General features: G+C 44.6%; 1 protein-coding gene across 6 annotated transcripts in view; it reads right to left on the reverse strand.

Annotated features, from left to right (window-relative positions):
* The window catches only part of RABEP1 (rabaptin, RAB GTPase binding effector protein 1), a 184243-nt gene that overhangs the window by 74845 nt on the left and 95239 nt on the right, over positions 1-14159 (reverse strand). The window contains exon 1 of one of the 6 annotated variants that reach the window (XM_082707830.1): positions 111-268. The exons of the other annotated variants lie outside the window; for them this stretch is intronic. The gene's annotated coding sequence lies outside the window, so the exon portion shown is untranslated. Of the gene's footprint in view, positions 1-110; positions 269-14159 lie in introns of those variants that run through there. 6 annotated transcript variants of the gene reach the window in all.

A 14159-nucleotide genomic window follows, 5' to 3' on the forward strand; every position in this document is an offset into this window, starting at 1 on the left:
CCTGACCAACCCGGTATTCTCCAATGGCACGTCCCCCCCGCCCCGTCTTGGGCACTCTAATTATTAAAATCCGCTTTCAAAGGCAGTCATCTCTATACCTGCCACCTTACCTGGGGCACCTGGGTGGCTCAGCGGGTTAAAGCCTCTGCCTTCAGCTCACACATGATCTCAGGGTCCTGGGATCGAGCCCTGCATCAGGCTCTCTGCTCCGCGGGGAGCCCACTTCCCTCTCTCTCTCTCTGCCTGCCTCTCTGCCTGCTTGTGATCTCTGTCAAATAAATAAATAAACTCTTTTTAAAAAATACATTTATATCTGTCACCTTACCAAACCTGATTAACACAAATCCAGGGTGTAATTCAAGACAGGCGACTATGTGACAGTCAACAGCAAAAGGCTTACATGTCTGTATACTTTTTAACCAGGCAATTTCACTGCTAAGAATTTATCCTAAAGAAGTAATCATAAATATGTGTACATTTAATTTCAAGAGCATTGATTGTGCCACCAATTAAAATTCCAAAACATCAAAAATAAGCCAATGTCTAACAATAGAAAAATGACAAAAAATTATGAAGGAGCTTTACAAATTTCAAGATGAACTTTTAAAGAGAACATAACAAATTCTATCAAATCTACAGGGAATAAATATTTTCTACATTACTTACACTTTCCTCAGTATAGTAAAGGATAGAATGATTCCCAATTTATTTTAGCAAGCTAGCATAATCGAGATACCAAAACCAAGGGTGTTCCAAAATGGAAATACAGGCCAGCCGCACCTATGAACAGAACTGCGGAACAATTCAATCAAATCTAACTACACACTAGAAGAGAGGCCTGTACAACCAACTTGAGCTCACCATAAGTGTGCAAAAATTTGTCCAACAATAAGAAATACTTAATTTTGTTAAAGAGAACAAAAAGCACGGAAACAGTCCCAGTGAATACAATAAAGAGGAAACAGTAAAGCAATTAAAGAGGAAATAGCTGTGGAAAACAGAGTGCCCAGCGTAAGGACGATCCCTGTGCTGACAGGACGGAATGCTACACACGGAACAGAGAAAATACTGAAAGACATAAAGGAATAAATATTCCCACAAGGTCATTAGAACTGCATCCGCAAGAAAAGTGATTAAGATGTGAGCAGACAGGCTCCTGCGGGAGGAAAGTGGAGAAGAGGCGAAAGCGGGCCCCGGGCCATCCCCGAGCACTGGAGCCAGCCCTGGACTGTGGACTACCGACCTGGCGACACACACAGACACCAAACGCTCTACCTGCAGAAGCCTCCAGGGACTGGATTCCCACCTGCTCCGAGCACACGAGCACACACCAGAACGGAAACACACCAGATGCAGCAAAATCTAAGCGTGTATAACTTCTCCAACAACCAGCGGAGACTGACTGAGGAGTGTCTGCAGAGACCTCCAGAGAGCTAGGTGTCAGAAGCCCCATGCCATGCTAGCTGTTGTGAGGAAAAAACTAAAACTTAGGGGCACCTGAGTGGCTCAGTGGCTCTGCCTTTGGCTCAGGTCATGATCTCAGGGTCCTGGGATCAAGCCCCGCATCAGGCTCTCTGCTCTGCGCGGAGCCTGCTTCCCTCTCTCTCTCTGCCTGCCTTCCTACCTACTTGTGATCTCTGTCAAATAAATAAGTAAAAATCTTTGAAAAACAAACAAACCAAAAAAACCCCTGAAAACTTAAATATTCACAAGACAACCAAACATGTTATGGAATCCATACCATGTGATACTACGCGCTCATGAAAAATAACACTGTCTCACAGTACGTCATGAACAACCCTTCACGTAAGTGAAAAGAGCATCCTCTAACAGTAAAATTTTTTTTTAATTTTTTATTTTTTTATAAACATATATTTTTATCCCCAGGGGTACAGGTCTGTGAATCACCAGGTTTACACACTTCACAGCACTCACCAAAGCACATACCCTCCCCAATGTCCATAATCCCACCCCTAACAGTAAAATTTTTTATCAAATTTTAAAGAGTTTTTTCATATATTTTAATACACCTATGAAAATTCTACAAAAATAATACATCAATATGTTAACGAAAATTATCTTCAGGCGATCACCGTTTTATTCTTAATGCTTTTCTGCATTTTCTGAATTATTTGCAATAAGCAGTATCAATTTTATCTAAAAGAAAGAAAATTAAGGACTTAAATACAAGATGTGAAAGACCTAATTTGACAAATAGCTCCTAGAGAAAGAACTTAAGAATTCAAATTATTTGGGGAAAAAAACACAAAAAACTAGCAGCTATGTAGGCAGCAGACACCACAGTACAGGAGACTGTCTGGTACAGAGACAGAGAGGGTCTCTGAAAGCGCCAAAGCATCATCTAACTGGTTCACATGCAATCCTAGACCGCTCTGTGTCACAGAACACCAGTTAAACAAGACAAAGGTCTGCCTATGCTACAGGCAGGAAAGTTTTCAGTCTACACTTAATGCTAGCAAGGGTGAGATGACACTAATGGTAGAAATATAAACTAGAACCAGATTTCTGGAAAGCAGTTTGGCAACAAACACAACAAAACCTCACGCTTCTTGATCCAGGACTGTCCAGGAAACACTCAAAGCTTAACCTCGAGGATGCCTCCCGGAGAATTCCTTATTATCAGCAAGATCTCACAGATAATCAAACAGGCAAGAGTAACAGGAAAATGATTATGTTATGATACATTCATATGGGAAATTGGACTTTTAAAACCAGTGTGTTTTTGAGAAATAACTTACAAGGAAATTCCACTTTATAAAATAAAAATAGCTGAATAAAAAACCACATGTGTGATACAATCAACAGTTTAAACACTTTTTTATATAAGGAATCTTCTAAGATTCTATTTATTTACTTGAGAGAGAGCACATGCACGAGCACGCAAGCAGGGACGGGGGGCGGGACAGGGAGGAGAATCCCAGGCAGACTTCCTGCTCAGCACACAACTTTTCATAGGGCTTGATCCCAGGACCCTGAGGTCATGACCGAGCCTAAATCAACAGTCAATGTCCAACACACCAAGCCACCCATGTCTCTCAACAGCTCAAACACTATTTATTTGTAGACATGACCAGAAGTAGACCAGCCGATGAAATCCTTGGAAGGATGGAATTATGGGTGAGTCCAGCTTTCTTTACAAGTTCCTTGTGCTTTATGATCAAAAAAGAAATGGGATTTTGTTTTAATTTTGACCCTTCTTTAATGACCTAAGCACTTCCTTAACCAACACCGACCTCAGAGATAGTGGGTGAATGATAGTAGTCATGGGAACCTGAGTCCTGGAAAATCACTGAGTTTTATTTCCTCAACTGTGAGATACAGATAATGCTACCCCCTAAGAATGTGGAGAAATAAATAATATAGCTAACGTATTCAAAGTGTCATGTGGCACTGTAACTGTTACTGAGTTTTATTTCCTCAACTGTGAGATGCAGATAATGCTATCCCCTAAGAATCTGGAGAAATAAATAATATAGTTAACGTATTCAAAGTGTCATAAGGCATTATAACTGTAAAGGTTTTCTGCTAGAGATACATGTTCTCCTTAGTTTATGAACTCAGCCAATGAGGTTTTCTCCAAAGGCCTTTTTTGGGGGTGGGGGCAGGAGAGGGGAGGATGGTGAGCAGACTTAATGTGCTCATTCTAAATTTTATCTGAATTAATAAATACCAAAGAATGGCTGAGGGAAAACTCGAGAAAATGAACAATGAGGGTTCCTGGCTCTCAGAAGATGAAAACACTAGGAAGTATCAGTAAGCAACTGTTATCATACGGTATGACAGCAGAACAGATAAATTAATACAACAAAATACAATCCGGAAATGGACTCACGTGTCCCTCGATGGAGAGCATATAATCCATTGTAGCATTTCCAAATCAATGGAGGGAAACGACCATCACTATGTGGTACAAGAACTGCCAGCTCCCCATCTGAAAATAAGTTGTAAGAGCTGGATTCCTGTCTCAGTCCTAACATCAAAATAAATCCCAGTGTGATCAATTATTTAATAGTAAATACTAGAAGATAACACAAGAAGGTAGAAGTAAATCTAGAAGCCACAAAGAAAAAAAGTATTAAATCACAAAAAATTAAAATATGTCCATACACCAAAACATCTCAAAATTAAAATACAAAGTGGGGGAGATTCCTGCTACACCTGCTCCACACAGGACAAAGAAGTCAACTTTCCCACATGCAAAGATGTTAAATTGAGGAGCTGCAAGTCTTCTTATGCCCTGATGGGGAGCCTGTAAACTGTCAACCCTTTCTGAAAGAGAATCTGGCACTTGCCATTAATTTTTTAAACCTGCACATTCTTTGACTCGGTAATTCCAGTTGGAAGACTTTACACCACAAAAAACATTCACAGGAGTATGCAAAGACAGCTACAAGGATACTCACTGTAGCATTACTGTAATGGCATAAATATTCATCAGTGGGGACTTACTTTTACAAATTATAGTGCAGTTATAACTGCACAAAAGCAATCTATTTCAAAACTGATGACATAATCTGTATCAAAAACAAAGTTAAGAGAAGGAAGCTTGAGAACAGCAATATGCAGTATGATCCCACTTCTAAATCATCATGACGCAAACTTTTTTAAAAAATAGAAAAAATATATACCAGGCCTTTCCTAGTGTTTACCTCTGAGTAATGAGCTTAGGAGCTTATATGGATTCTCCCTCTCCTTTTTAGAAATTTACAAACTGTTTTACCACAAGCATTTATTTTTGACACAAACATTCTTAATTAAGAAGTTGAGGGGCACCTGGGTGGCTCAGTGAGTTAAAGCCTCTGCCTTCGGCTCAGGTCATGATCCCAGGGTCTTGGGATCAAGCCCCACATCGGGCTCTCTGCTCAGCAGGGAGCCTGCTTCCTCCTCTCTCTCTCTACCTGCCTCTCTGCCTACTCATGATCTCTCTGTCAAATAAATAAATAAGATCTTAAAAAAAAAAAGAAACAAAGAAAGAAATTGAAAAACACATAGCATGAAACAGCAGACAAATACTTCCATGGGACAGAACAGAGCACCCAGAAACAAAACCACACAGAGTCAACTGACGTGTGACAAAGAAGGAGAGGCAGTTCAATGGAGAAAGGACGACAAACGATGGTGCTGGAACAGCTAGACTGCACAGGAAAAAAGAAGAATCTAGATGCAGACCTTACACTCGCCACAAAAATTAACTCAAAATGAGTCACAGACCTAAATGCAAAATGCAAAACTGTAAAACTCCTAGAGCAAAACACAGCAGAAAATCTAGATGACCTTGCGTATGGCAATGACTTTTCAGATACTACATCAAAAGCACCATCCATGAATGAAATAACTGATAAGCTGAACTTCATTAAAATCAAAAACTTCTGGGGGCAACTGGGTGGCTCAGTTGGTTAAGCACCTGCCTTTAGCTCAGGTCATGATCCCAGGGTCCTGGGAATGAGTCCCACATCAGGCTCCCTGCTCAGCAGGAAGCCTGCCCCTCTCTTTCCCTCTGCCTCTCGCCATCACTCCTGCTCTGTCTCTCAAAAAATTAAAATCTTAAATTAAAAAAAAAAACTGCTTGGCAAGAGACACTGTCAGTAGAATGAGAAGACAAGCCACAGGCTCAGAGAAAATACTCGCAAGAGACACATCTTATAAAGGACCATTCTCCAAAACATACAAGAACTCTCAAACACAAGCGCAAGAAAATGAATCACCCAATTCAAAGACAGGCCAAAATTCTGAATGGGACACTTCACAAAAGATATACAGATAGCACATAAGCATAAGAAAAGATGTCACACATCACATCACTAGGGAACTGCGCGTGAAAACGAGAGAGCGCCGCACACCTACTGGAATGGAGGCAATCCCAGACACAGCCGACACCAAATGCTGGTGGGGACGCGGAGGCACAGGAATCCCCGTTCCCTGCTGGCGGGAAGGCAAAATGACACAGCCACTCTGACACTCAAACGATCCAGCCATCACGCTCCCTGGCAGCACCCATCCACACAGAAATCCGCACTGCGGCAGCCTCACTCACGATCACCAGGACTTGGAAGCAGCCATGACGTCCTTCGGCAGGTGAAGGGAAAAACTGGGTACTTCCATCTGTACAATGAAGTATGAGTGTGGAGAAGCCACAGAAAAGACATGGAGGAACCTGAAATACATATCGCTAAGTGGAAAAAACAGCCAGTCTGTAGGATTCCGGATTTCTGGACGTTCCGGAAAAGGCCTAACTATGGAAACAGTGAAAAGATCAGCGGTTGCCAAGAACTGGGTGGGGCGGGGGGAGATGAACAGGTGGGACTCAGGGCAGTGAAACTTCTGTATGAGACTGTAACAGTCAAGGAACACACGTCATCGTACATCATCCGAACTCCCAGAACGTCCAGCACCGAGAGTGAACCCTAATGCAAACGATGGACTCTGGGCGATAACGAAACGCTGTTTGTAGGCTTACCAACTTTACCACGTGTGCCACAGGACGCGAGAGGCCGATGGTGGGGGAGTCAGCTGGGGGAGGGTATAAGGAAACTGTACTTTCTGTTCAATTTCACTGTGAATCTGAAACTTCTCTGAAGGGCACCTAGCTGGCTGGCTCAGTCAATAGAGCACGTGACTCCTGATCTCAGGTCGTAGGTTCAAGCCCCACATCGGGTGTAGAGTATACTTGAAAATAAAATCTTTAAAAAAAAAAAAAAAAAGGTACTTTTAAAAAAATCAAGAAATAAAAATTCTCTAAAAATTCTCTAAAAACAGTCTATTCTTTTATTGTATCTTATCCCCAGTGACTAGTATAGAATAAATGCTCAAAAATTTTTAAAAATTACACAGCATGGTAGAAGTCGTACAGCTTCTCAATAAATCACAGATTTATGATGGGCGTGAGCTCTGTAAGTACCTGAGGGCCTTCTGTGAGGAAGAGAAAATGGCCTAATTCTGATTTGTTCAAAAAGGCCAGAACCAAGGTGTCTAAACTGTAAGGAATGTATCTGGGCCCCCGAAAATTAAGACTTTTCTAATACAGTTACCACAGAAAATGGAGGTGTTCCAGGAAGACTAAATTTTCATCTATTAAGAACAAATGCATAGGAAACTTTTGCAACAGAGCTGGATCTAAACTGTTGCCGTCCCTTCTGACACGGTCTACAGAAGCTCACCAGGGCCACAATAAAATGTAAGAAAGTAGTGGCAGACAAACTCTGCTCTGGGGTAGATAAGGAAGTCGGGGACGTTAGATCTAGATGGGGTGGGAGGCCGCAGAAGTAGGCTCTTTGTAGACATAAATGTAGCAGGAGCTTAGGAAAAGCAGATGTCAGTTGAGGATTAAGTGGTCAGTATTTATCTGTCTCGATTTTTAAGTTTTAACCAATGGGATGGTGCCTCACATCGTGGCTTGCTTCCCGCACTCCATCAGACTTTCCGTAGTAAGGACCCAATCACGTCCCATACGTGTTACTCTACCAGCCTTTCTCAATGAGGGTTCCGTGACAGAAAGAAGCACCAAGGCCCTCAGTCCCCAAAGGGCACAAAGAATTAACTTCTCTCCTTGCATCAAGAACAGTACTGGCGATATTGGCTTTGGGCTAACTGGGAAAACCACCTGTTCTGTGGTTAAGATGCAGAATCCAGGTGAGTAAGAAGGAGGTGACCGACCTGGCTCCAACAGAGGTCTCAGAACAGCACTCTCCGGGAGGGCAGATAATCCTCTACCTTGTTCACGAATGACAGACCGTGTACGCGGCAAGAATGAGGAGAAAACGGAGGCTACACACACGAGTAGTCGGCTTCTCGTCTGCCTGGGAGATGTCTCTGCTTTCTCTCTCCCTGATGCCTGCTGCCGGCAGGACGAGAGCCGCCCTGCTCACCCAGGTCCCCACCCCACCTAACTTGCTCTCGGGTCCTCAGCCAGCCAGTCCTACCTATTTTCCCCTTGAAACCCTCCGGCTCCCGCCTTCTACTGGCAGTGCCACCAGTACCTACAATTAACCTCCACTTCTTTAAGATTTGTTTATTTGAGAGAGCGCCCATGTGTGAGTAGGGGAGGAGCAGAGGGAGAAGGGCAAGCAGACACCCTGAGGCTGAGCACAAAGCCCCAGCCAGGTCTCACCCCCAGGACCCTGAGATCAGGACCTGAGCTGACATGAGAACAGACTCTTAACTGGATGAGCCGCCCAGGCGCCCCCCCTTAATTTTTATTTTTAAAACACACGATGTTACAACTCTATGAGCCTTCTCCAGCAACTGCCCCGACTGCCATGCATCACCACGATTTTAAACATCATTCTATCCTGCTGCCTCTACAGTGTCTCCTTCGCTGAACTCTTCCCAGAGTTCCAGACGGCCATCAGGTGAGCAGTCATCTGACTGCTCTGCAAGCATTTACTACTGCTGACTATCACCCTCCAACACTGACTCTGCATCACAGCGACCTGCCCCCTAACTCTCCTCCTTTATGATTCACTACTGGTTTTCTCCTGCGCACTCAACCCATCCGTTCCTCCTGCGGTCCTCCATACAGCCTGTCCTGTTGTGGTGGTCTCCCCAGCAGAGGGGCCATCCCACGACAGGCACACACAACAATCACAGCTCGCCGGGAGGACTCCCAGGCATCTGACGACCAACGGTGCATCCACACCCCGCCTTCTTCCAAAGCTCCGGGCCGCAAGTCCTGGCACCTCCTGGGTGTCTCCACACGGCCGTCTGCCGAGCGCTCCACATCAACACTCTAAAACCAAAGCCACCGCATCTCCTATTCTCTCCACCCTCCCACTGGCCCCCCAGATCGGTGCTCGGCAGCTACGTTTGCAGAAGCCTCTTCCATTTCTCTCCCACCTGCACCCCCAACCAAGTGTTCAGCAAGCTGCTGTTGGCCCACCACCGTATTTCTTCCATGGATCATTTCCTTTTCTCCATTCCCAGGGATGAAAGAGAGCAGCCCATCATCTCTCTCGGGTCACAGTAACAGCCTCACCAATCTCCCTAACCACCTGCGATCTACCCTCTGTGTGTAACCAATCCACCTTCTGGGTAATTTCCAGAGCGGCCTCCTACAGCCCAGGTGGGGACACGCTATGACTATATCAAAGCACACAGGCCCGGCCACACCACCTAGGCAAACCCCAACTCCTTCGCTCGAAGCAAAGCTTTCCACCGTTCAGGCTCAACCCCCTTTCTCAAGCCAGTCGCTTATCAAGACCCAGGCTCCCACACCACCAGATTATGCACTCACCTCACCTCACCCTGCACTTGCTCCAACTGTACCCTGCTGGCTGCTCCACTCTTCCATCTTTCTCCAAGACGCCATTGCCATCGGTCAGAAATTCTACACCACTCTCAAAGCTCTACTCAAATGCCACTTTCTCCAATATAACCTGGGGTGCAGTGAGGGTTGAATGGAGGGAAGGACCTATGTTGACTGAACTTTCTGAAAGATCTAAGACGCTCCCTACTTGTCATCGAAGTGCTATAAATGAAGAAAAGCTAGCACGTTATCTCAACAGCACACCGTCCTCTGACTTTCCTTCAACAAACTGCGACAGCTCACAGGAACCACAAACATGGTGCTGGGAACAGCACCGCAGCCAGACGACAGGCCCTTCCTCACGGAGTCGCTCTGTGTTCACCACTCGACTTTCTGTTCCATAATAAAAGGAGCGTTTCTATTTTGTTGTAATATCCACAACACAATGCCCACCACGCATTAGGCATATGCAGTAAATATTTATTTAAAGAATGAAAGTATTAAAGTAAAAGGAATGATAATGAGTAAGTTTTGTGTGTTTTGACTATCATCAAGTTACATCAATTCTATGATTCTGTTCAGGCCACATCGTAACAAGGTCTGTAGGCAAAGTTCATTCTACACAAATAGAAGTAGTAACCAGAAGAGAAATGACAGCCCCACTCTCCCCCTCAATTCTACTCTTGCCCCCTGCTACAATGCAAGTCACTTCCATGACTTTAGTCCATAGTTCCTGATCTGTAAAATCAGGGAAGACAACTAGCCTTTAGGACTCCTTTCAGTAACACATCTCTGTACATACTACTCTCTACAGGTAACACACACCTAGAGACCATCAGGTGCCACCAGAAGTCATTAACAACAGACATCCGTCTTGGAGACCGTCAAAAGAATGTTAAGTATTGCAACTGTACCAAAAAGAATAAAATACCTAGGAATAAACTTAATGAAAGAGATGAAAGACCTCTATAAACTATAAAACTGTAAGACACTGATGAAAGAAACTGAAGACGACAAAAATGGAAAGACATTCCACACTCTTGGATTAGAAGACTTAATACTCTAAAAATGGCCATCCTGCCCGATACAACCTTCAGACTCAATGCTATCCCTACAGAGTGCCAACAGCATCTCTCACAGAACCAGAATATAACTAAAACCTGCACGGAACTGTAAAAGACCCCAAATAGCCAAAGCAATCTTGAGAAAGAGGAACAAAGCTGGAGATCTCACAATTCAAGTTTCAGGCTATAATAGAGAGCTGTAGTAATCAAAACAGAACGGTACTGGCGTGAAAACAGACACACAGATCAATGGAACAGAATGTGGAGCCCAGAAATAGACCCATGCTTTATAATCAAACAATTTATCATAAAAGAGGCAAGAATGTACAATGGGAAAAAGTCAGTCTCTTCAATAAACGGTGCTGGGAAAACCAGACAGGTCCATGCAAAAAATGAAACCGGACCGCTTTCTCACACCACACACAAAAATAAACTCAGACCGGATTAAAGACCTAAAAGTGAGGCCTGAAACTATGAAACTCCTGGGAGAACACACGCAGCAATTTCTCTGACATCAGCCATAGCTACATTCTTCTAGATATGTCTCCTTGGGCAATGGAAGCAAAAACAAAAACTACTGGGAAGACATCAAAATAAAAAGCCTTTACAGAGCAAAGGAAACATCAACAAAACTAAAAGGCCAACCAGTGAATGAGAGGAGACTTGCAAAAGATATATTCAATAAGACTACTACCTAAAATACATAAAGAACTTCTACAACTCAACACCAAAAGAACCAGTAATTCAATGAAAAAATGGGCAGAAGATCTGAATAGTCGTTTCTCCAAAGAAGACATCCAGATGGCCAAAAGACACATGGAAAGATGCCCAACACCATTCACCATTGGGAAACGCAAATCAAAACCACAACGAGATCCCACCTCACACCTGTCGGAAAGGCTAGAGTCAAAAAGACAGGAATCAAATGTTGACAAGGATGTGAGGAAAAGGAGCCCTTGTGCGCTGTAGGGTGGGAACACACACTGGTGCAGACACCATGGGAAACAGTATGGAGGCTCCTCAAAAAATTAAAAATGGAGCTACCCTACGATCCAGTAGCTCCGCTACTGGGAACTTAAAGTAAGAGAACACACACACGGACCGAAAGACCACCCACCGCCACGTTCCCTGCAGCATCATCTTACAATAGCCAGATACGGAAGCCACCCAGGCGCCCACCGACGGATGAATTGGTAAAAATGCGATGTACACGCCATGGAATTTTACTCAGCTGCAAAAGAGAGTGGGATCTTTGCCATTTGTAACGATCTACATGGACCTAGCGAGTATTATGCTAAGTAAAATAAGTCAGAGAAAGACAAATGCTGTATGATTTCACTTATATGTAAAACCCTAAAAAAGAAATGAATAAACAAACAAAAAGCAGAAACAAACCCATAAATGAGAACAGATGGTTCCCAGTGCGAGGGAAGGGGACTGGCAGAATGCGTGGAGGGAAGGAGGTCCAGGCTTCCAGGGAAGGAACCGGCACGTCACTGGGATAGAAGGTCCTGCGTGGAGAACACAGTCAATGACACTGCAGTAGTGCCGTGTGGTGACAGACGGTGTACGCTGCGGCGAGCGGAGCATAAGGCACGGACTTACCGAATCCCTGTGCTGCACACCTGAAACTAACACTGTGTCCTAACTACACGTCAAGAAAAAGAAAGTGTTCAGAGACCCCTTCTGCGTGCCTGAAAGGCGATGCAGGTTTAAGCTGACACGCCGGAGGACCGGGGGGAAGGTGTTAAGGAAATTCAAACCGCCAGAAAAGAGAAATACAAAGAATATCTGGGAAGGACATATCAAATTTCTTCAGGCTCACACAGAAGAGATGCCTTCGATCTGCTCTGTGTGGTCCCTGAGAAGAAAACTAAACCCTGGGCAGAAGTTACGGCGGGCAAGTCCCCACTCGAGCAAAGCGCGCACAGAACGACAGAGCCAGTCACAAGAGGAGGTGGTGGGTTCCCGCGCTCTCCAGAGGTGTTCCAACAGGAATCAGGCTACCACTCGGAAGAGATCCAGCTCACCTACCGAGAAAAATGAACAAAGACACCTTCCTTCCTAGGGCTTCCTCTTCTCTGACTGGTAGTGGCAGCCTCCTCTGAGATCCAACAGAGGAAACGATCCCAGACCTCAAGGCACCCCTCAGTTCCCATCAGCATGCCCCAGGCCCACGCCCTCACTAGAGCAAGATTCTCGAAAGGAGGACTCTATCTCTCTCTGTCATTTCCATCTCCCGCCCCCCACACCACCTGCCCCAACTGTGTCATACAAAACGTCTGCTACACACTCCTCTCAAGACTAAACTCAATTTAAGGATTATACAAGAAAAGCACCTCAGATTTCACGGCATAAAGAGCTCCTGTATGCAGTGGTCATGGGATTTCAGGAACCCAAGTCCTGAAGAGTCAAAGGCTGTTCTGTCCGCAGGGAGCCGGGTAACCCGTACAGATTACAGGCGATCACACAATCCGGGCTACTGTGGGTCGGGGTACTGGGGCAGTAAGGCTGCAGGGTGAGGTCACAGCTTCACCTTCTGGATCAGGCATCTCTGCGAGTTTAGTACTCAAGAGATCTCTCAAGTTCTGATAAACGAACCAAGTACATGAATTATTGAGTAATGGTGTTAAAACAATTGGCTATCCAATTTGAAAAAAAATAAAATTAGATCCCTATGTCGTGTCAAAAATAAATTCCAGATGCAGGTGCCTTCTCCCAGCAAGCCAGAAAGTGGCCTCCCGGAAGGCCAAGAAAGTCTGATCTCAGAACTGGGAGGGGCCTCTCGAAGACTGATTTCTTCCCTGGGCTCTCTGCCTCGGCCCTACAGACAGCGGCTGTCCCATATACTTGCTATTCCTGTGTTCTTTTTCTCTGAGGGAATCTCCTGTTTAGCTAATGCTTTTTTTTTTTTAAGATTTTATTTATTTACTTGAGAGAGAGAGCACACGCACATGAGCAGGGAAGGGTAGAGGGAGAAGCAGACTCCCCGATGAGCAAGGAGCTCGAGTAAGGAGATCGAGTAAGACTGGATCCCAGGGCCCCGAGATCATGACCTGAGCCAAAGGCAGATGCTTAACCCACTAAGCCACCCAGGCACCCACTAGTGCTTCTTTACACTCAATTTGTTTAGGGGGGCACCTGGGTGGCTCAGTGGGTTAAAGCCTCTGCCTTCACCTCAGGTCATGATCCCAGGGTCCTGGTATCAAGCCCCACATCGGACTCTCTGCTTAGCAGGGGGCCTGCTTACTCCTCTCTCTGCCTGCCTCTCTGCCTACTTGTGATCTCTGTCTGTCAAATAAATAAATAAATAAATTTGTTTAGTATAAACCCTATTAAAATTCAAAATAAATAAAATCTAGATGATTTAAAGCACTAAATATTAAAGACAAAACCATAAAAGTGTTGGAAATGAGGGTTTTGGGTTTTTTTTAATAAACACAGGAGTTAAGAGAGGTCTTCCTAAGCAAGAGCCGTAACCACAAAATTTTAAAAATGGTCAGATCTACAAAAAAACTCTGCACAACAGAGGGAAAACCAAGTATGTATAATCACTATTTAAAAGCCATCATGTCACCTACTTGCTTTAAACCCTCCAGTAGCTTCTGCTTCAGCTCCGAGGCTGAAACCCACTCAGGCCAGCCCCTACTGGCCTCTCTGCAGCACTCTCACCATACTGCTTCTCCCAAAACAGGGACCCCTGTTCACCCTTCAGATCTCAGATCTAGCATCACTGCCTTAGAAAACCTTCCTAGACTCCCTAAATGGGTCAAATCCCTAAATTTTATGCATTCATAGCACTGCGTATCTCTCACAGCTGCTCAAGCCAGTAA

The sequence above is a fragment of the Mustela nivalis genome (assembly GCF_964662115.1).
Source record: "Mustela nivalis genome assembly, chromosome: 17".
In the NCBI taxonomy this organism is placed as follows: Eukaryota; Metazoa; Chordata; class Mammalia; order Carnivora; family Mustelidae; genus Mustela; species Mustela nivalis.